The sequence below is a fragment of the Platalea leucorodia genome (genome assembly GCF_965183815.1).
Source record: "Platalea leucorodia genome assembly, chromosome: 19".
NCBI lineage: Eukaryota > Metazoa > Chordata > Aves > Pelecaniformes > Threskiornithidae > Platalea > Platalea leucorodia.
The window spans coordinates 3,857,963-3,880,687 of record NC_138841.1 but is presented as its reverse complement, the minus strand read 5'-3'; the positions used below and the strand labels follow the sequence as shown (position 1 = coordinate 3,880,687).

At 46.3% G+C, this 22,725-nt stretch overlaps 1 protein-coding gene across 6 annotated transcripts in view; it reads right to left on the bottom strand.

Annotated features, from left to right (window-relative positions):
• Positions 1 to 21,817, bottom strand: part of RAP1A (RAP1A, member of RAS oncogene family) — a 43,607-nt gene extending 21,790 nt beyond the window's left edge. For 2 of the 6 annotated variants that reach the window (XR_014230157.1, XM_082330013.1), the window contains exons 1-2: positions 21,725 to 21,817; positions 2,076 to 2,145 (exon numbers count right to left, since the gene is read on the bottom strand). The gene's annotated coding sequence lies outside the window, so the exon portion shown is untranslated. Of the gene's footprint in view, positions 1 to 2,075; positions 2,146 to 3,848; positions 5,737 to 5,802; positions 7,857 to 14,877; positions 14,989 to 19,168; positions 19,598 to 21,724 lie in introns of those variants that run through there. The other 4 variants (XM_082330014.1, XM_082330017.1, XM_082330016.1 and 1 more) reach the window with 4 other exon arrangements.
• Positions 21,818 to 22,725: the final 908 nt, after the last annotated feature.

The window sequence follows — 22,725 nt, the reverse complement described above, 5'->3', positions numbered from 1 at the left end:
AGCCAAGGGTTAAATTTAGCTGTGAACTCTTTCACTTCTTATTTATAGTAAAAATACTTGTGGGAAAGTTTCAGCTGGGAGCAGTACAAGACTAACTTCTCATTTCGTCTCTACAGTATTTGCTGACTATTTTTCAGGTGCAACAGGAAACCAAGATCCTGAAACACATGAGCCTTATTACTGTAAACCCCACACGCCTTAATTATCTTGTAGCTCCTTTGCAAGTATGTTAATGTTATCTGTTTATACAACATGAATAGAGTGCTCAAGAAATTACTACACTGCATCCTAGCCAACTTTTCATTTGGCAACTGTTTATGCCCACCTAAAAACAGTTAGAGACAGTAGCATTCATTTCCATCCAGAGCTCTGTGTAGTGGAGTTGCATGCTGTGGAGCAACTGCTACGTTTCAAAATGGAATGAAATTATGGGTGTTAAGTGTTTCTTTCAGTTCAAGAAAAGAGTATGATCGCTAAGGAGTGTAAAAAAAAAAAAAAATCTTTTAGTGTTGTCGTAAATGATGTGAAACTGGCCTCATTAGTTCTGAATGCTGTGGTGCAAAAATAAAGCAAAAGCTGAGCACGGCTCCTTGCTCGTGCTCCCTTTTCCCAGCCAGCCACCTACCTACGGCCGGACCTGGGGCACAGGGCACATTTCGTACTAACTCACCCATCACTGCCCTGAGCAGCAGGCTCCCTCCTCCCCGCTGGATCCGACTCCCCAACCTACCCGACACCTGTACAGCCACTTTAAATACAGAGTAATCAATTAGTAGGGTTCAAATTTCATCTATAACAATGAACTTTATTTCTACACTACAAAACACCTGACACCTCAGGATTAATCTCTTCTGTTCTTTATTCTTTAACAGGAGCATCTCTTTTCTGCTGCTACTGTCACCAACGCTGCCTGGGAAGTGACAGAAAGGGATCTTCAGCTATTCACAGCATCAGCCCCAAACTGCCCAGCTCCTTCCCAAAGGAAGAGTGAAGGGCCCTACCCTGTGAGCAGACAGAGAGGTGAAGAAAAGATGCAGGATATTTGGTCTAATATACAAAAATGAAAGGCAGTGCAGGCAGGATGGCAGAAGGATCTGTGAGAAGGACGAGCAGATGGATGCAACGCAGATGAAGCTGCAACCTGAAACGTGGCTCCAAGCGCCCGCTCACCTGCATCTTTATTCAGCCAAGCACTCGCGCACTCTCCTAACTGCACAAAGCATCTTTTGCCCTGTTGCAACCAAGTGGCTGAATCAGGGTAGAAAGAAGCAAAACTTTCAGGGTATTTCCCAACCGGAGGAAGAAGCCAGGCCCAGGCTGCGGGGAGGGTGGTGAGGGGAGAGCAGCCGAGGCCCTTCAGGGGATAAACCGGACACAAAAATTAGCCCCTCCTGTTACAAAGGTTTTACCAGCTCATCAAGAAGTTTATAATTTGGGTGGTGGGGAGAGAGAAGCACAAAGAAGATAAGCGAACACTGCGCTGAAAGAGAGTGGATGCAAGAACTTCAGGCTAACCCAAAATGTGTCGTGCACCCTGTGAAATGCAAATGCCCGAGTACCAATGCATACACCTGAAGAAGGCAGTCCGTACCCCTTAGTTTCCCCTTCCTTCTCCAAACACTGATGGAGCTATGAGTAACAGGAGGTACAGATATGCTGCTCAGCGCGAGGCAGAGCACGTGGTCTGGTGGTTTTGTATCTGATGGTTTTGCGTAACATGATGAAACGTTGGCCATAACTGATGACACAATCCCCATTAACTAAGATGATAACAAAAGACTAAAAAAAAAAAAAAAAAAATAGAAGCAGACACATTCTTGACTCGGTCTTAAAAAGAAAAACTGTGGACTGCAATCATAGATTTGTATTTTGTTCAACAGCAGAGGACATCAGGAAAGAGAGAACACAAAACTTCAGGGTTTCTTTTCCCCACTACAGGCAACAAGATTCAGGCAACTTTTTATTTTAAACAATGGATTATACACTTATCAATTCTCCAAGTTCCCCAACTGCCCATGTTTTCACAGCTAGCAATTTCATTTGAAATATATTGACAGCATTAAAAAGCCTCTTACCTTGGCATAAAAGATCTCTCATCAGTGTTAGCAGCCCTACTGAAGGTTTTTCCAGCCTCCCTACAAGGGACTGAAAAAAAAAAAAAAAGAATTAATAATTTTTCAAATGACACTGTATGCAAGCATCAAATCTTCTCTTTATGGTGTCAAACCAAAACATGCCTGTTACAAAATTTGCTCTTTGCTTTATCAGTGGAGTTCTATGCAATTTCTGAATACTCGAATCAAATTACCTTAAAAACAAGAACTCCAGCGCAATTTAACTTTGCCTCTAGGACAGTGAAAGACTGGGGGGGTCGGGTGGAAGCCAACGGCAAAACACAATTTCTACTTGATTATGTCATTAAAAAAACACTTTAAAAACTGGACTTGCAGTTAAGGTAAACCATAGGAAGACGACATGAAATTGTGCTTTCTTAGGTGAGAAAGTAAAAATCAAGCTCACAACTGCAAAGTTCACATTTCTGTTTAATACAAGACTGCACTGGCTTTTGGAAGCGAGAAGTAAAGCTTATCCCTGTGCTGTGCAGCGTCAGCTCTGCCATCCAATCTTTCACGTTCAGTGACGAAGCCTCAGTCTGAAAACAGAGTAACCGCGGCTGACGAGTTTCGTTTTCCAAGAGCCAGAGCACGTCCACCGCCCGCTCGGGGCGGGCTGGGCCAGACGCGGCCGGGCTATGAAGCCGAATTGCTCCCGCGCCTCGGGCCCGGGCGCGAGCGGCAGAAGAGCTGCAGCAGTGCAGGAGCGCGCTCCGGCTTGGTCCTCGCCTCCCGTCAGCTCGGGCAAGGGCTGCTCACCCTGCCGCCTCAGTGGCTTGAGACTTCATTCAGGAGCACAGGTTACTTGCTGTTTGGAGTTTTTTCTTTAAATGAAAATTTCACATTCCTGATTTTATGTCTACCAGATTTGATAGCAATAAAATACAGTCCACAGACATGGAAGGAAAAGATTGCCATCACAGGGAGAAGTACTTCTCTCTTCTTATGCACTATTTTCAAATCATTATCTAAATAGCTTGTCTGTTGTTTTCTTTACATCAGTTTTTACTAGATGTACGCAAAGCTGCCGCTTCTGCCCACAACCCCTTGTACCTGTTATTTGACAACTGCATTTGCAGAAAGTTCACACACTTTTCCAAAGTCTCACTTTTTCTCTTTCCTCTGGCAACGCCTTCTACCTCAATACCATGGATTTCATCCCCAAATATATGTTAATGGCTATCCTCCCTCGATTTCTGACCATTCATAGTTCAGCTAATCCAGATGTGGGAATTTTAACTAAGAGTTCAATGACCAGCCCCTACTGAAAAGCAACAGGATCTGGGCTCCCACATCCCTTCGTCCAACTGACTTGAAACTCCCTCCCCGCCGCCTCCGCACCTGCAGCACGCCGTGCCTGCGCCGGCGTGGGAAAGCATTACCCCAGAAACCCGAGGAAATGTGCCTCTGAAGAGCAAGCTACAGATAACAGATCAGCAAAGAGATTTAAAAACTGAGTCAGTCCTAAATGACTCAGAAGGCCACGGCTGGACCGAGAGGCGAGGGGGAGGCAGGGCAGAGGGAGGGCATCTGCTCCCCCGCAGCTCCCACTTGCTGCGGCGATGCCGTTGCATGGCGGCTGAAGCGGGGCTGCCAACGCCACCGAGGGCGCTGGCTGGGCTTCGCTGCGCTCTGAGCGCATGTCCAATACGTAGGTTTAAACAGGCATGGCCACTTTTTAACAGATTAACAGACTCCATCCATTCTGACAAACCGGATTAATCAAACCCTCACCTGAAAGCCGGCTGCTACGGATCTCCAGGCGCTCAGGAGCTTCCTGCGCTCCCCAGGCTCTTTACTTCTCTCCCCCAGTTTGCTTTTCCCACAACAAAAAGCCAACTTTCTCCTGCTGCTGAAGTCAAATCACCATGTTCCCATTGGACTTTTTCTCCCTAATACAGTCTACACAAAACTTCACTTAGAAAGGACAAACTGCGGTCAGCCTAGCCCTGCTTGAGGTTGCATCCAGTTTGCAATGCATTTTAAGAGATGAAAACATAGTACTTTCTGCTATCAAGAACTTAGAGGAAAAAGCCGGCTACGTTTAAAACAGCCCAATGACCCTGAGTGATCACAAAGGGGAGAAACCATCACTTAACCGCTCGCAATCGGCATTGCCACGGTAAAATCCAGCCACTGTTGCATCACCTACAAAGTAAAATTATTTTATGGAATCCATTCGGTTTCCTTCTTGTAAGAAACATACAGTGCCTGTGCAACCGTGTCGCAGCTCTGCAGCCGCGCGGCACGATCTCGGCAGCGCGCCTCTGCGGGAAAGCTGCACCACGCGCCAGTGCCAGGCGCGGTATCGCTGCACGCAGGAAACAGAAGCATCAGGCGCTGATGCTATCAGGGTCTCTCTGAAACGAATCGGGCATCCTGTCCCGTACCTCCCCAGCCTGTGCACGAGCCCTGCCGTGCCCCAGGCCCCGCTTCCTCCTCCGGCCGCCCGGGCAGCCCCACGCCGCAGCAGGACGGAGGGGGACAGGCCATCCTCCCAGCCCTGCCCCTGCAGCACAGACGTCACGCGTGTGACACCACTTGACGAGCATCTACAAGCTGTGAAAAAAGAAAAGGGTGGAGGGCAGAGCATGGAGGTGCACTCAGACAGGGGATGCAGCATCTCATCGGTCCTCGAGAGCAGGACAAGTCCCAGCGCCACCATCCCTCTGCCCCAGTAACCCTGCTGGCTCCTTGTCCACCTTTCTTAAAAGACTGTAATACTTGCAGCATCACAACCCTTTGTTCAGCAAGACTGAACTTCAGCAGCAGTAACACTTCAAACAGTAATCATACCCATGGCTACACCCTGCTGCATGACAGGCGAAGGGTCCTCTGCCTTCAGCCTTTTATAGGTTCAACACCAGCTACACGAAAATCTTTATTCACTACTAAAAACCTACAGCTCTACGGTTCTCTCTGGTTTTGGAGTTGCAGATCAACATCCATAGGTAAGTCTGCCAAGCAAGTGTTGTATTGCAGGAAGCCTCGTATTTTGCTTTTCCCTGCCAACTCCGGTTCTGGCTCCCCCAGCCCTGCCCGGGGTGGAAACCAGCACCCGCCGACTCCCGAGCCTGCAGCCTGGGAAGCGCAGACTTATCCCGAACATCGATGGGCAGCCACCGTCTGTCACTGAGAGCCCAGGAGCAGGGTCCCAGCCCGCTCGCAGGCTTTGCCCGCCTAAGCAAAGAGGCAGAAGACGAGGTGGTGCTTCCCGATCCGCAGGCAGGGCAGGACGCACGCTCGCTCGCCCTGCGCCGCCAGCGCTGCGGGGGCACGGCAAGACAAGCCCTTGGAAAGCGTCCCTGGTCCTTCAAGCCCCAGATGAGACAGTCTGGCTTTACGTGGCTACCCGCTCTTCCCAAGAGCATTTCTGAAAGCTTCCAAGTGATAAAAGAAACAGTTGTTCCCCTTTTAAGGCTAGAATCATAGGAAGTTTAAATGAAAAACTAGTAATCTGCCTTTTCAAAGTTGGAGGTCTTTTTAGCAGCTCTGCATCCAACACTCCCGAGCCACGGGCATGTGCCACCTTGGAACCACAGAAATCAAAATGGTGCAGAAACAGATAATGAAGTTGTCATAATCCTTGTCAAATATTTTTCCAAATAGAATAGGCAGTGAGTCTACAGCAGAGTTCATTCAGGCAGCTCTTGCTGCAAGCATTTGCTTGGATCCAATTTATACATACCTGAAAACAGGGATTTTTAGTGAAAGCGCTGACACAGGCTCAGCTATAGGACTGAAGACAGATGACAACTCAGCAATGCAGACTGCATGTTCACTCAAGAAGCACAACGCACAGCCCTAGTTTAAAAAAGGGTGAGAGAAAAGGAACAGAAAAAAGCGCGGCACCAAACCACAAGCGCCGGTTCCTAGAGACAACGTGAAATGGCCTCTTAAGGTGCAGCTTCTACAGCCACGTGCACTGTTGCCCTGACACGCGTTTTGCTCTCTTGCTGTTCCCCGCGAGATGCACCGTGGTGTCCCCAGGACAGAGGAGAGAGGGACAGGGAGCAAGCATCACTGACCCAGCTTTAGGGAAGAAAAAAAAGAGAATAACCTCCTTCTGAGCGCTGGCGTGCTCATCGCCCACACCTCTCTTTTTCTAGCGGTCTGATTTTCACGCGCGGAAACCAAAATACTTAACATTTCCAAGGGAAAACGTGCTGTCAGCATTTTACCGATTTGGGAGAGAAATGCGCAGATGTCTGCGTGAACCCCAGCACCTCCCGTCCCGGGCCGGCTGCGCTACCCCAGCGGCCACCGCCTTCATCTCCCCGAGAGAGGGGCAGATTCTTGGGACGTTACAGCCACATGTCGTGGTTATTTTTACCCTGGCAGTTAAATATTGAATCATGGCTACTATAAACAAACCTGTTTAATTTTGAACTTGTAAATGTTCTTTGTGCCAGTTTTTTAAGTTACTATAAACCAGGCCATGAAAAGGGGTAGATTTTTTTTAAAAGTGTCTACTAAACATTGCTCAATTCTCCACTAAAATACCTTCATTACTCACAGCCGTGTTTGCAAAACAAACTCAAATCCAGCACTTCTGCAAAGGAAAGATTTACGATGATCAAAATCACACTAAAACTGACAGATCTCCTCCACAATAAAAAACCCCAAACAAATAGAAAGAATGATACAGCAGTGAAGGCTGGAAAACGAGACCCGGGGCTCTACCCTTGGCTTCACCGAGGGCCAGCACTTGCCAAACCATAGGCTGCGAACTGCCAGCACCACCGCGCCGGTTCGGCCCGGCCCCGCCGAATGACAGCTCCACTCACCATCTGCTCCCTAATTAGTTATTTGTTATACACCATGTTCTTAGATACTAAATTACTCAATGAAGTCGAAAGCACATTAAATACTACCCTAATATTAATCAAAGCTGTCAACAATTACGCAATTGTTACATGCGACCTACGGAAACACGTTGGGAAGAGGGGTGGTGGATCACAAATGAAAGGCTGTTTGTCTGCAAATCGCACAATTAATTAACAGACACCTCCCCTAAAAAGCAGCGAGGCAAACACCACCATAGGCTTACCCTGTTAGTTAGCACAGAATTTACTTAAATAATAAAAATCACTGCCATGGACTCACTTGACAAGTCCCTTCCCCAAGGCAGTCAATCTCCTGGTCTTTAGGGTACACAGAAAACCTCCTCCACCTTTCCCGAGGCCATCACCATCAGAAAAATTAGAGGGAAGGAAAAAAAAAAAAAAAAAAAAAAGGAAATAAAAAGACAAGACTAAGCAGAATGCAGGACTTCAATGTGACTTTAAAGTACAATTTGACAAACTTCCATTCACACAATCTTCAGAGTCTGCCTCTATTTTATTACTCTTTATCACTGCGGTATCTGACACCCAAGTAAATGTATTTTATATATTAACATTATATAATAGCATACATCTTTTATACATTATGGCAGGAATCTCACCCTCAATTTTACAATTTTAACAGTAAAAACATCACCATTTCCACGGACTGCTTTCAGCATCAAATCAAATACAAATCAAGGCAACAAGTGTATAACTAACTGTAGGCATAATCACGTCGTAGGATGAGTCAGTACCCAGCCGCGGAGCGTTCCTGATCCTGCAGTATACATCCAGTCCCTCTAGGTTTATAAGCTTTTGTTCTCCTAAATTCAACACAGGCCAAAACCTGAGTTGTTTCTTGTAAAAACAAGGAAAACACTTTGGCTCCAGGCAGGAATTTACATTGCCTAATCAACCTATTTTATACTTTGGTAACTTCAGCATTAGAAAGCAGGTGCTTTGGACATTCAGAAACACACGTCCTCCTCAGGGAAGCCCAAGGACACCGAAGAACCGCAGCAACTCCTGAGCGAGTTCCAATTCCCTACAAGAAGACTTGGGAATTGAATCTAATCCTGAGCCACTACTGTCCTAAACAGCATTTTAATAAAGTAACTATAAACTGAATTTGCTGTGATCAGTGAAAAGTGTAACAATACTTGAATATTGTAACATTCTAATATTTCTAAAAGGGAACTTTCACCAATCATTCATAAATTTACAAACAAGAAGGCAGCAACATTTTAATAACATGCCTTGTCCAAGTGAGAGGCAATCACAATTCAGTACTTTAAATCTAAACACTTTTTTTTTTTTGTTTTTGAAGTACCAGATAAAAACAAAAAACCACAGCGAGAAGCACACGTAAAAAATAAAGCTAGTGACAAGCCAAATAAGCAAACAGATATTTGAGAGCACAAGAGAAAAACGACATTGTTCTGAGATGTTATTTGAAGTGTTCAACCGGAAAAGGCAAGAGACGGCCTTCAAATCTTGCACATATCCAGTCTCAAAAACTCAAGTCCCGACCGCGTGCTCCTCTGAACCACATCCAAATCGCCCGTTTCTGCATAATTTCACACCTTCCGCGGTGTATTGTGAAGGGTGCTGATGCAGGGCCAAAGCCATAAAAGCCTGGGCTAAGAGTAAAGTCCTCTAGCAACAGAGTTGTCCTGACTTCAGCGTTGTGCTGAACTGGAGCTGCGAGCAAATTAACGGCAGCACACACACACACACAAGTCAGGGAAACAAACTGCTTGGGAAACAGCAGTAATTCCGTAACTTGAAAAAGTGATTTTGTGCACGAACATATTGAGATGGATCTTCCTCAGTCTGTAATCTTTCCTGCAACCAGCTCCACGCTGAACTTGCAGTTTTAAATATTATAATGTTAACTTCTATGGAAGTGACTGCCTACTTATTCATTTTAAATTGCTTTGCTATAGAGGCACTCCAGGCAAGGAACAAGTACTTTGGGCAGCTAAAGCTTGCCATGCTGAAACGGCTAATTTATTTTTTGTCCTATTGGTCTGCATTTGCAGAAAGTTGCTAGGGCCGTGTGCCAGACAGACAAAGACAGGGGAAAGGAAGCCAGAAGCAAAACTCAAAGCCCAACACACACTGCATCCCCGAATTAGAACAGAACGCTACGTCACTGGCCGTAACTGGCAGGCTCCCCTCCGAACGGGCTGCAGCGCTGCCGCAAATTCAATACTAATGAGCACTGATCTGCAAACAGGAGGAAAGACATCCACCTAGACCGTGCAGATTTAGGAGAAAACAGATTTTTCTCAACTATATATATAAACCAGTTTAATAGGAAGTATGGTGCGGCCACATTATGGAAAGAGAACGGCGATGAATCAGGCAGCTAATGCCTGCGTAGCAGACACCGGCGGAACAGAGGTCCTCCCAAGCAACACCGCGGCCGCACTCAGCCACTTCTCCTCATCTAGAGCTACTCGAGTATTTTCGACAGAGAGGTTTACACAATTCAGAGGAGTTCTCAACAGCTTTTTTGGAAAAAGAAAAGAAAAACACCTCCTTTCCCCCTTCCTCATCAGCAAAACATGTAAACGCTAAAGGACATAAACATTAGACATCGAAGCAGTTCATGGGACTTCCTCCATCTGCTGTCTACCACATCCACAACTTGCCACTGATTTTTAAGTCCTATAAATTTTTTTTTTCTCCGTTTTATTTAGCGGAAAAAACGTTCTGACCTTTTTTAACACAGATTAAATTCCAGACAGACTCTAGGAAGCTGAATTATAGCAAAACACCAACTACATTATACTTGGTAAGAATAATTTGTTGTGCTGATAGTAGCTTGGCAACGTTCTTAACTGTGTTCTTCCTGGTTTATGTAATTAGAGTAAATAAGTGACATGAGGTAGGTAGATTGTCACTGCAATTTCAGCTTGCACTTTAATTGTTCTATTTCTGCAGTAACAGTGACCAGACACTGGTCACAAAGCCCAGGCACTGGTCACTGCCGGGGGCTGGAATCCAGTTTGGCCTTACTTGGTCTCCAGCATCGAATCTTTGATGGAGAAATCAATACAGCTTCCTCCCAATTAAGCTTTCTTTGAAACTTCTTGAAAAAAACGTAGAGGTTTAAACTGCTCTTCAAATGTATTTCTACCCATCGGTGACAAATTGTAATATTAAGCCTCTAAAAACGCATCGCCTGCTAGCATGGACCACTGCCCGGCTTTTCAGGAGACTGGGCTAACTTACAAATTCCAGAAAATATTAAGATTCTTTAAATCTTACTGGCAAAGCTGCAATAATCAGCTTGCCTGTATACACTGGATTTGACCATGTAGACCGATCTAAAGGTCAGGTTTGCATATGCAGTCTAGAGATTTTCACTGCCTTAAAAATACTTTACTGTTTAGCGTGCGTCAGCCACAAGCAACCGAAACACCTACCGTTCCCACGCAACTGCGGCTAATTAAACGCCTGTTTTAACAATGATTTTTTGAATGAAAAGCCCCACTTACCATATGGCCACTTATTAATACTACATTTTTTATCAGTTTAAATAAAACCCCTACAGCAATGAGTATCCATGTAATGAGCACCTAAATACAGTTAACGATGGATTTATTTTAGCACTGTAAAGTAGAACTGCACCTCTTGAAACATTTTCACAGCAAATTTTAAGGCTTACCAGGAACCTGAATAGCAGTTAGTTAATGGACAGAATTAACTTTAAATAGAGAAAAAGTGACAGTTTCATTACTTTTTATAATGAAATTAAGTTATTTAATATGGTACTTAATTCTTTGGTATTTAGCTCAGTCTCTTAATGCTGCTTCCTGGAACCTGGGGGCAGAGAGGGGTGGAAACTGAATTTTCTTTTACAGCAAAAATGAAATTTTCTTCTACGTGAAGATGTTAACTGAAGGAATATTCAAAAACGTTATTAACACATCAGTGCTGGAGCCTGAAGAGCATCACAGCAAGAACTTTCAGGCCAGGAGGGTCGAGAAGCGCTGGCAGCTCTGACCTCTGCACTGGGGGTTCCCTGATGATTTTTAATCCTCCTGCATCTGCTGGGCTTAAAAGGGCAAAACTACTTGGACAATTCATCCTGGAATTTCCTTTATGGAAAATAAAAGGTGACGCTAACCCCTAAAGGAAATGGGTCTGATAGTTTAAATCAGTTTCATATGAGCCATTTCAGTATTTATAGGCCAAGCTTGATTACAACCAAAATAGATTATTATACAGCTGTCTTTAAACAAGAACAACAACAAAAAACCCACGGGCAGTTGGACTCCTGCTCCCAGAAGAGGGGACGTTATGTTTAACTCACAAGGAAGGGAGGACACATCCCTCAGCAGCTAACAAGATGAGTACCACTGGCATCAGCCAGTTCTTCCCCTCCACCTCATCAACAGTATTCAAACAGGAACAAAAAAAAGTTGTCTATTTTTTTGCGTGTGTTTGAAATGACAAGACATAAGGCAATAGGAAAAAAAATCTTTCCCGTATTAGTATGCAGATTTGGTCAACATATGGCCTGGAGACAGTCAGTTCTGCGCTCTGAGCAAGACCTTAGAACATACACACTTAATTTCAATGTTAATTGCCGTTATCCGTAATTCCTGTGCTTTCCATGTTGGTTAGGACACCCTTCCATCAAAGTTAAAACTCCCATTCAACTGTTTTTTTCTAGAGTAACTACAAACACATCATCAGCCACACAAGTGCACGGGCACTACCGCCACTGGTTTTAAAATAGATTTAGGAACTTTTTTAAACTTCTGCCCATACAGAGGCAGTCAATATGAACTTGGCATGAAAAGGACAATAAAAGAAGTTCCAGCCTCTCAGATCTGCAGACATGACTTAGTTTTTCTGACACCTGCTAATGGCATGCTCAGCTACCCTACCGCCCCGCTCAAGCTTGCTTTAGTGCTAAATTGACTTGTACTTGATATTGTGTTTATGAGTAGGGTTTAGAGCAAACAGTTCATTTAACAGAGAGAGGCTACAAAGTACTGAACTTACAGAATAAAGGAAGAGACCCACTTTCTCAGAATCACACCATTAGGGAAAGCGCCTTGGAGCATTACATCTGTTTGATCATTTTAAATGAGATTCCTGAAAAAGCTTCATTCTAAGTTTGAGTGCGTTCTAGTGATCAATATGCCAATGCAGTGCATTCATGAAACAAGACAAAGTCATAATAACACTGTAATCCCTATGACTTTATAAGCGATCTGATGAGTTAAAAGCCCTAAATCCATGAATATTTCATGAGAAAGGCTGTCAGGAACCGTTTCAGTCTGTATCTTTAATTTTAATGTTATTTTCAACTACAATTACTGTTATAATCCAAAGCAGAAAGCAACAATTGGCTAAATCTATTTTGTCTCCACCTGTATTTATTTCAGAAATCCATCAAGATTTCTGTTCTTCAGGCCGATACCCAGTAACGGTTACCCAGCACAGTACTAATACATCAAATCTCAGGGTAAAGCAAGATGTGCTGGAATAGGACTACTTATGCAAAACGGAGAATTGCGCCAGAAATAACCCTACCCAGTGAACTATGGTTTACTTTAAACTATCACGTGGTAGGTGGCATATAAAAAGACATTATTCTGCATGTCAGCCGTCTGTAATGAAAGTTTTCCTCTTCTCAGCAGCCCCTCCCTACGACGTCAAGTTTATTTGCATTAGAGACAAGAATATTACATAAAAAGCAACGTAAAAGGCACTGCAACCAATACATCCAGCCGAACTGCTCCTCCCGCATACTCGGTGCTTTCCAGAGGAAGGGTCTGTTTCCAACTGATGTGTTAAAAATGTGAGAGATGCCCGATTCCGTACAGATTATTCACTTGGACAAAACCAAATAGCGGTCTTACTCCTAGTAGCAGGGAGCGCTCACAACTACAGCCACAGCCAACTAGAGCCATAGATGCTCAGATCTTCTGAAGAGCAGATTTCATAGCTACGAGTTCACACGCAACACCCTAATTTAAATATGACAAATTCAAATTTTTTCAGCATTAGAACACTCCAGAACACAGCATCATCAGATCCAACAAATATTTCAAAGAGCCCTGAACGTTCCAGTCAGCCTTGAATTTGCAGTTCCAGCCACTCGCAAGTGAAATGCAACTGTTTTTCTGCAACGCTCCAGCAAGCAGCAGTTACGCAATGCAACCGATTGACAAACGCACTGGGTGCTACCAGTTGCAGTGCATTTCCAAAAAGCAGTCTTTTCCAGTAACTTTTGACAGGGCGACAATTACCGATTAGAGAAATGCTCGTCCTACTCCTTATATGAGTGTATGAAGCACCAGGGCAGCACGTATTTTTGACTGCCTCATTTAAGCGATTAATAAAGATCTGTTTCAGCCATAACACAGCCACTGCTGTGGACATATCCAGACCTCTTGTTTCAGTGCCCCAGATGGATTTAAATACATTCCATCTTATCAGTATTCAAAATAAATAACAAACCATAATGACTCAGGCCACCTGCTCAACAGGACTGATATCGCCTGGCTCCCCGTATTTTCAGTCAAACAAAGTGAAAAGAGTGAGAAAGCCAAGCCAGCCACCTGCAGCCGTGGGCTGTAAGCAGCCCCGGAGCTTCCTTTTTTGCTGTCTGTCCTATGTTACCTGCTTCTTCCCCGTTACAAAAGCCCTGTGGAGGGTCAGATTTTCCCCTCAGATAAAGGATTTTATTCCTCAAAAGAAAACAAACAGGAGTTTTCAAAACATACTAAGGTCTGCTTTTCTCAGCAGCTGGATTTCTCAATCAAAAAAATTAAATACGCGCTTTCACCTAGGTTCACGTCAAGCCACTACAGCTGCACCGAGGAAGCGCCTCTTCAGGTATAGCAGGTATTTCCCAACAGCCAGCACCCAGTACCTGCTGGACCACTCGCAGCACGGAGCAGTAACACACATCAAAACATCGTCTTCATGTGGCCACATTCAGATTCACGCAGAGCTACTCTACCTGCTTCAGCCAGCTGACACGGTGAGAAAGAGCTCTTTGTTATGCCCTGTGGACTACTATCGCAGGAGAAACAGAAACAACACGGTTTTAAATCTCATCTTTAACTAGAGGTACTGGCTACTACAATGTTGTGAGTGCAGTCTGCAAATATAGAAGTTATAAAACCCAAGATGATTGGTGATCAACATTAGGGAAGGTTTCTGGTGTCCCATTTCTTCCCACACACACCTCAAAGGATCTTCCCACAGCAGATGAATGCAATTTAAGTTTAAACACACCATTTCTGATTAGGAATGTAACACTCCGTGCCTCCTCCTTGAACACCACCCATCTTCCCACAGCCTCTTCATTTTCATATCGTTAAATGGACTACTTTAGGCAACCTTAATTACTGCAGTATTTGCAAGGGGAGAAGTGATCTCTCAGTAACCAGTTTTTGTCCTGTTCAGAGCTCTGGAGATCAAAACTTGTTTCATACCAAACCTGGAAGTGAAATGGCATCAGTAGGTCTAGCACCAGAACAAAGTGCTTCAGTGTAAACACCAGGTACCAACGGCTGAGCAGGTACATGCTGTGTCCCGACTGATGCTCTGCTGTCACTAGGGTCTATACAGCTTCCCCCTGCACTCCCCTTTCTTCAAAAGGGAGCTCAGAAAATAGGCATTAATTAACAAAATTATCACTATCACAGGGAAGAACAGGAACCTTCTAATAACGAGCCATTTAGCTCTAAATGGTTTCAGTCAGGCAGCAGACTCATAAAACCAACTCAGAGGTGATGTCTCAGCAGTCACCAACACAGCAAGCAAAGCCAACTGAAAAACAAGCAGTGAAGACCCTAAATTTGTCGCAATAGAAAGGCAGCTTGATATAAACTCCCATAAATGCAGGCTGCTCCTTGCAAATAACAATCCGTTACTACTGAGGACAGAGAGCAAATATTCACCTATTTATCCACCATCCAGAATAAGCCACGGGTTGTGTTCTTTCCAGATGTGACAGGCAAAGCAGATAGCCACCACGTTACCTCCGCTACAGGCCCAGCACAAGACCGACAGGACACTGCCCTAAGTCAGATGTAGTCAGGAACTGCAGTTTCTTGTTCTCTTTGCAACTCCTTCCCTCTATCAGCAACGGTACTTGCACAACCACACAGTGAGTCAGAGCAAGAAGTGATCTGGTGAAAACTACATATGTATTTCTGGGACTAGCTTGGTTTTCCGCTAGCTAAGCTCCCTGAGTTACCTCAACATCTAAGAACGCAAGTATCGGAGCAAGGGGGACACTGAGACGTGTGCCTGCACGTAGTGACCACGAAACCACAGCCTGAAGCTCTGGCCACTGGAGCTCTCACTGCATCTTGCCCACCCTAGCAAGTAATACAACCGTGTCATGTAAACGCAATGAAAAGAGGGTAATTCAGATTGCAATGGATCTCCAAAAGTCTCTGCTATAACCCCTTGCTCCAAACGGGGCTAGCTTCAAAGTCAGACCGGGTCACTCAAGACCTTGCCCCATCAACTTCTGCCTATCTCCAATGACAGAGACTCCAAAAGGTCCTGGGCAGCCTGTTCCAGTGCTTAACCGCTCCCACAGGAACAGTCCGTCCTTGCTTTTACTGAAGTTTCCCCTGCTGCCACTTGTCATCACGGCCTCTTGTCCTTCGGCATGCGTTGCCCTTCCCTTGCCACGGCAGGCTCCAAGAGACAGGCGGGCTCAGCCACTTGGTGACACATCGATGGATGCTGAGGTAAAACCAAACTCACACCACGAGGTTTCAGAACCCACCTTGCTCATCGACGAACAGCTTTTGTCAAACGTTCTCAATTTCCTTTGCCTCTAACACTACAAGGTAAACTGATCTTAACAGGCATGAAACACCTACTTTATACATCATACCACATATAATTTGAAAAATCTTTCTTTCTGCACATGGAAGACACTATCTGCAGAAACCTAAGATACCTACTCTGCCCTCTCAGGACTGTCCCTCCCAGCAAATCCACTCTGACCTTGGAGGATGCTTTTTCACAGCCTGCTCTGACACCTGAGCAAAAGCAAACCAACTCAAAGCACACTCAGCTGGAGCCTCAGAGCTTACATTAAAGCCATTTAATCTGGTAGTTGCTTTCAATCCTGGTGATACTCCATGAAATACAACTAAAACGTCATTTTTATATACTATAACCAGGTTTCTCCTAAAAGTCTTACATTATTGGAACAAATGCTGTGTTCAATGCCAGGTCCACTAGCTAAGCAGCAACCTTAAAAGGCATATAATTTGCATTTTTAAAAAACTCAAAGGTATGGCTAGGAAAACCAGCGTTTACTCTAAAATCTTGTCTATTTTATAAATCAAAAGAAACCACGCACTCTGGAGAGCTTGATTACATATAAATCAAGACATCTTAAGGAGAAAGTTGGACTAGATGATCATTGTAGATCCCTTCCAACTGCAATATCCTATTCTGAAAGGAAAAAACGAGGTGCATCCAAGGAGTCTGTATTACTTATGATATAGGATTGTTTTCCAGAGCATCAGTCAGGAGGAACATCTGGCCAAACTTCACCCTGTTTATGTAACATCACACTGTGGAGTTCAAACCCTTGATTTGTTTTCTGGTCCTTGAGTGATCCACCCCGAAGATGCTAACTCCCGACAGAGGCAGCTCCATCCTCCGACGGCTGGGACCTCCCTGGCTGCCCACAGGCAGGGACACAAATACAGGCAGTAAAACAACAGAGCGGGGGACGCCTCGGAGCAGAACCGGTCATCAAGCTAAGACCAGGGCATGACAACCTCACGCCAAGTTGCTTAGAACACAGACCTGTCTCAAACACACATCTAAACTACATTTGGTTTGGACTATCAAATAATATTTCAGTAAGTTATCACTCCTGCAATAACTTTCCCAGGTGGTACAGGACTTTTAAGGAAGAAAGCTAAAAGCAACACTGAAATACAGAATGAACGTCATATGGCTAGATACTATTTTTTCAACATGTAATTTGCAATTATATATGCAGGCTAATCAAAGGTTATTTCTCTTTCAACATATTTGTATAAAAAGTGTACCCACAGATACTTTACATTAGATAATTTTTTTTTATATCCTTCTTACTCAGAAGCTATTAATGAAAGTATATCTTCTTCACACTTATTTTAATCCTTTCTCTTCTGGTGTATTATTTCAACAGTTCCTCATTTAACCAACACAGATTTTTTTTTTTCATTCTAATATTAGTGTTAGAGACACTAAACTGGATCAGTTAAACTCCTACTCAGTTATTGCTTCCAAGTGTTCCTGAATGCTCAACAATAAAAATTCAACAATGGGAAAGCAAAGGAGTTAAATCCATGACTTGCCTAGAGCTCTAATCTTATTGTACAACTGCAGAGGATGAATAACCTACTACTACTTCTAACTGTACAGCTTTAAAAAAAAAAAAAAAAAGTCAACCATTCTGGGAAATGTTTTACCCATAACAATTGTGCCTCTCTTCTTGGACTGACTAATGCAATCTATCACTTGCATAGGCAGGATTGAAATAAATTCATCTTCACAACTTTTCGCTCTACTTAACCATTTCCATTAACTGAAATATACTGAACCTGATTCTATTTGCAACACTAGCAGCGGAAGGCATATTGTATTTTCAGTCTGCTGAATGACAGCCATGAGCTAATCCAGCTGCAGTCTCGTTCCGACCTGTGCTTTATGAACAAAAAGCTAGGTCCGCCTTTATTCTCTCCATACGTATGATGCTAGGATGTAATCCAAGAGAAACCTGTTTGAGAGGTGAACTTTTTTAGGACATGAATTTATACCCAGAGAGCAGTCTCGGAACCCGAATAATCTCAAATCCTGGCTGCCACCAGACTTCAGTACTGCAGCAAATAAAAGAAAACACCTCACACAAGTTTTAGCATCTGAACAAGACAGACTGGATCAAACAAGATAGCTCAGCGAGATTAACTTTTCTTTCCAACTTTCTAACATCCTTACTTATCTCCGCCATTAGGTGTCATGTTTCCAGGATCAGAAGCTTTTGCAAAGTGTGAACACAAATGCCTAAGCAAAAATTTGACCCTGGGATTTATGAGCATCCCTTTAAGATCATGCTTGCATTAAAATTCTGTTTAATTTCCTATTACCTATTAAATAAAGGAGCAAAAGCAAATCAATAACTACTTCAGAGCTCAGCACAAAATGAATTCAGGCTGTACTCTAACCACCATCCCCACTATCTCCTCTTCAAAAAACCAACCAACCAACCAAAAAAAAACCCACCCGAACCAAAACCCACCTCAAATTAAGGCCAAAAAGAAACCCAAACACAACCCCAGGACTTGACCGAGTTTTAAAAGTTAGGTCTCTCTTCAATCTGCTTCTGCAGAATTGAACACACAAAGCTACCAGAAGTGCTTGATGTTTACCATTAATCTGGCTCATCAGAAATGAAAAGGAAGCAATAAAATAGGAAGTCTCCCATATTATCCTAAAAAACCTGTTTTGGTCAGGATCCACAGCCAGGCCCAGCTGACCGAGCCCAGCAGCGCTCTGCTGAACTGACCTCAGCAAGGTTGAGAGTAACACCGGACCAAGGGGAATTCTGAATTTCAAACAGCTACAAGTAAAAAACATTTCAAATATAAAGAGTGAAGATTTGAACTTTATGTACGTTCAAAAGATTCACTTCCTTTTCTCTAGTATGAAGAGATAACATGTTCCTGTTCTCAGAATATTAGGATTCCTCTTTAAGATCATTTTTTTTAAAAGTCTCTGTCAAGTTCCATAGAAGCAATCTCTTCTCTAAATACTAAGTACAAGTTCAAAGTGCCACCGAGCATGCTGTGCACGCGCACGGTACAAGAAAAAACACTGCAATATAGAGCACAAACAAATGTTTAGAGTTGTTTATGCCTAAGACTATGATTCAATATACAATTAAAACTTTCATGTTAGAGTATGTCCACATGTTACGCTACTGCTATTAATTACATTTCAGGTTTTTAAGAACAAGCCTCAGACTGGATCAACAGCCATGAAAAGTATCACAAATAGTCTATGTCTGTATGTTTGCAGCTGATGGTTTCAAATATAAACCATTTCGATAAACTGTGTAAACATTAGTCTCCAAATAAAAGCATTAACGTGTCACTGGAATTATACTGTGCTAGTAATTTAGTCCATTTGGCACGCAGTCCTCTCAAAATCTTCAGCAAAGCTACTTACCCTAAAAACGGCCACACCAGAGCCAAGACACGTGATGACAGACACCGCTCTTAGTTCCTTCGAGTCTTCAGAATTACAGCTCGTGGGGCTGCCAGCACCGCTTGGGCCTCCTAAATGCCATCAAGGTTTCTTTTGCACCGTACACGGTCCCTTGATCAGACCAACTCCGCCCTTCCGGACATACATGTTTACAAAGGCCGTAAGAAATATCTGCTTTTACAAAGTATAACTCACTTTTCTGTGGGCGATCTTAGCCTGACAGAACACAAACACTCCTCTCCTCCTGGTGCGTAGAAAATACTGCGCATGAAAACAGATTATTTTTAGAAGCAGCGTATGTGAGCACAGCGCTTCCTGTCGACTCCACCTTGCAGAACGACATACGAATTCTCGTTTCCAAAACTAGGATTTCACAACTTCTGTTACCCGGCACAACAGAGGGAAGGAGAGGACAACCTGCCGAGAACTGCAAGCGACAATCTCCCGGTTTCTAACTCGGCATTAACAACTTTTGTTGGAATATGCTGTCAGTCTTCAGGCAATCGCGTCAATAAATCGAGGGCATTTTTTTCCGCCACAATGATGAACAGAACATTGAATATTTTTATTTATTACACTGATCTTTTCCATGGCAACAGGATGTGAACATGGCATTCCCAGCATAATGAAGTCACTATAGCAAGTGACAATGATGTCAGAATGATCAGACAGCATTTCATACTTGGGACGTGGTGAACTTCTATAAATTAAAAAAGTTGCAGATATCCAAAGGCAAGGGAGCTCCATCTAAAGCTCCCCTTTAAGTTGCCTCATTTGGGATAACTTCTCATTAAAGGCACAGACCTTCGACTGCTAACGCACTGCTTTCCGTTTCTCCATAGCTTCATCCGTTACTGCCTAAAAGTCTCATGAATTCACATTAAAACCCTTTCAGAATCTGAGGGGTCTGCTAGCACCAGTGAGAGTTAACGACATACTGTTTCAGTAAGAAAAAGCAACGACAAAAATCACAACAGTGAAACATTTCACAGCAGACAGCCACTCTCAAGCAGCCGGTCCTTCAGTTCAACTCTTCAAATAATCTGGTGTCTCTTTTGACACAGAGCAATACTACTCAGACAGAATTACAAAAGCAACAGGAATTATAGAGTTCTGATATAATACTCCGAAGGCAGACAGGCGTTTTCAAGTCAGACAACTATTTTAAGAAATATTATCTCCCTTGTTAAGCTACTGAAAGGAAAAAAGACAGAGTTTTCATGGTATGCCCTTCCTGTTTGCAGCTCTTTCCAAGTCGTGAGCAAAGCAAAACCCAAGGGCTGATTCCAGTTCTGCGTCGGTCGGTATCGACTCGGCGTGTCCAAACCCCAACCCTCCCACAGAGAAAGCTTCGCAGAAATTCTCGCACAAAAACCACGCTTATTGTAGCTCAAATATTATAAGCAAAGGCACTAATTAACGAAAAGTATCTAAACACAAAAGTTTCCCTGCACAGAGAACAGTTTCTCTTTAAACCATCTCTTTAAAGCAACTGAAGGATGAGCAAGAAACCATTTCAGAGTTGAAGTGGTCCCAGACAACTGGTCCCTGGGCCTGGAGGATGAGGGTGGACCAGCACGGTGCTCCACAGGGCTCGCGAGGGGCTGCTCAGCGCCTGCTTCCAACACCAAGCCATGCCCTTGGCCTGGCACGTCCCACCTGCCTCCTGCCCAAGCCTCCTGCCGTCCGCCCGGGGCAGGGAAGCGGGGCGGCTGGCCAAGGCTGGCCCTCGCCCCGCCATCCGCCGCCCTCCGGCCTCGCTCTCCCTTCACCTCCGGCGGTCTTCGGGGACGACAGCGCGGGAGCTTTTTGCACCCCTTTACATCTCGGGGAACAGCGAGACAGCGCCCGCTCCCCTCCAGCCCGGACGCCCGCCGCACACCTGACTACACGAAACACCAGAAGAATTTTGGTTATTTCCCGAGGCGCGGCGACACGCTTCGCTGCGCCGAGGGCCAACCACCCCCGCCTCGGCCCCGGCAGCCGCCCGGCGCCTGGCCGCCTTCCCTCGCCCGGAGCCCGGCCGCCCTCGCCGCCCGGGCCAGGGGCCGGCGGCCCGGGCACAGCCGCACAAGATGGATGTCCAGCCTGCGCCCGCCGGGGCAGCCCCACCGCGGGACGGGCGGCCCGGCAGCGGGGAGCCCCGCGCCGCCCCGGCCGGGGCCCAGGGCGGGCGGCCGCCTCCCGCGGGCAGCCCTCCCGCCCCGCCGCGGCCAGGGCCGGGGCGAAGCCGCCTCCCCCTCGCTGCCGGCTGGGCTTCGCCGCGCCCCCGGGGAGGGAGCGCTCAGCCCGTCCCCGCTGACGCCGCCTCGCTCCCCGGACCCCCGCCGCCGGACCCCCGGGCCGTCCCCCTGACCCGCTCGCTCCCGCCCCGGCGCCGGGACGCGGCCCCGCGGCCTCGCCGCGGCCAGGCCCCAGCGGGGGCGCCCGGGGCCGGCCCGCCGCCGCCGCCGCCGCCCGCCGGGCTCCGCCGCGCCCGCGCCCTTCCCCCGCGGCCGCCGCCGCCGCCCCGCTCACCCGCCGTCTTCCGGGCCGCCTCCCGCCGCCGCTCGGCTCGGCGCTCGGGGCTCGGCTGCTGTGCGCGGCGGCAGCGCCGCGTCCGCTCCGCCCTCACCGGCCGCGGCCTGGGGAGGAGCCAGCGGGGCGGGCCGGGCCGGGCGGGGGCGCGGAGCCGGCGGAGCCGGGGCGGCGGGCGGGGACGTGACCGGGGAGGCCCGCGAAAAGTTCCGGGCGGCGGCGGGCCCGGGCAGGTGCCGTGGCCGCCGCCGCCCCCCTCTCCCCGCCGGGCCCCCGGCTCGCCGCCCGCCCGTCCCCGGGCGAAGGTCACCCGCGGGGGGAGCCCCGGCGCCGCCGCAGGGGCCATGGCGGCCGCTGGGCCTCGGCCTCCCGCGGTCAGCCACCGCCCGAGCGGCTCCGGGGTCCGCGGGGACCCGCCCGGGGCACCGGCTGCTCGCTGCCAGCTGCCAGAGCCAGCAAAGGCTGCGGAGGGCGGGTGGGAACGGGCCAAGCCGTGGCACCGGGCGACAGCAAACAGAGCAGGGACCGAGCGGATAACGAGGCCGAGAGCGTTCCCCTGTCACGGGGAAGGTGCCGGCAGGGCGGGGGCGATGCCTGCGCAGGGGCAGGACTCGAGTGGCAGCTCCGAGGCCACCAGGCACCGTGCACATCGCTGCTGCGGGGCACAGGACCCCCCTCCACGGAGCTGCGGTTATCTCACCTCCTTTGCAACTTAAAAAGTGTTTCCTGAAACACAGCACTTGGTAATAGTGTGATTTTTTTTTTTTTTTATTTAAAAAAAACCATTAAGACTAAAGAACTGTAAGTAAAATATATCTGTAATCAAGGAGACACAGATGAAATGCAGAAAGAGGAAACAACACATATGTAGCCTGATGCTGTTTTTATGTCGCTGGGTTGTGAGCGACAGCAGCCATGCATAAAGGATCAGGTCAGAAGTTCACCATAGTCACTGCACAGGGTCTTGTGATCCGTTAGGTTGCTCCCTTAGTACTAACATA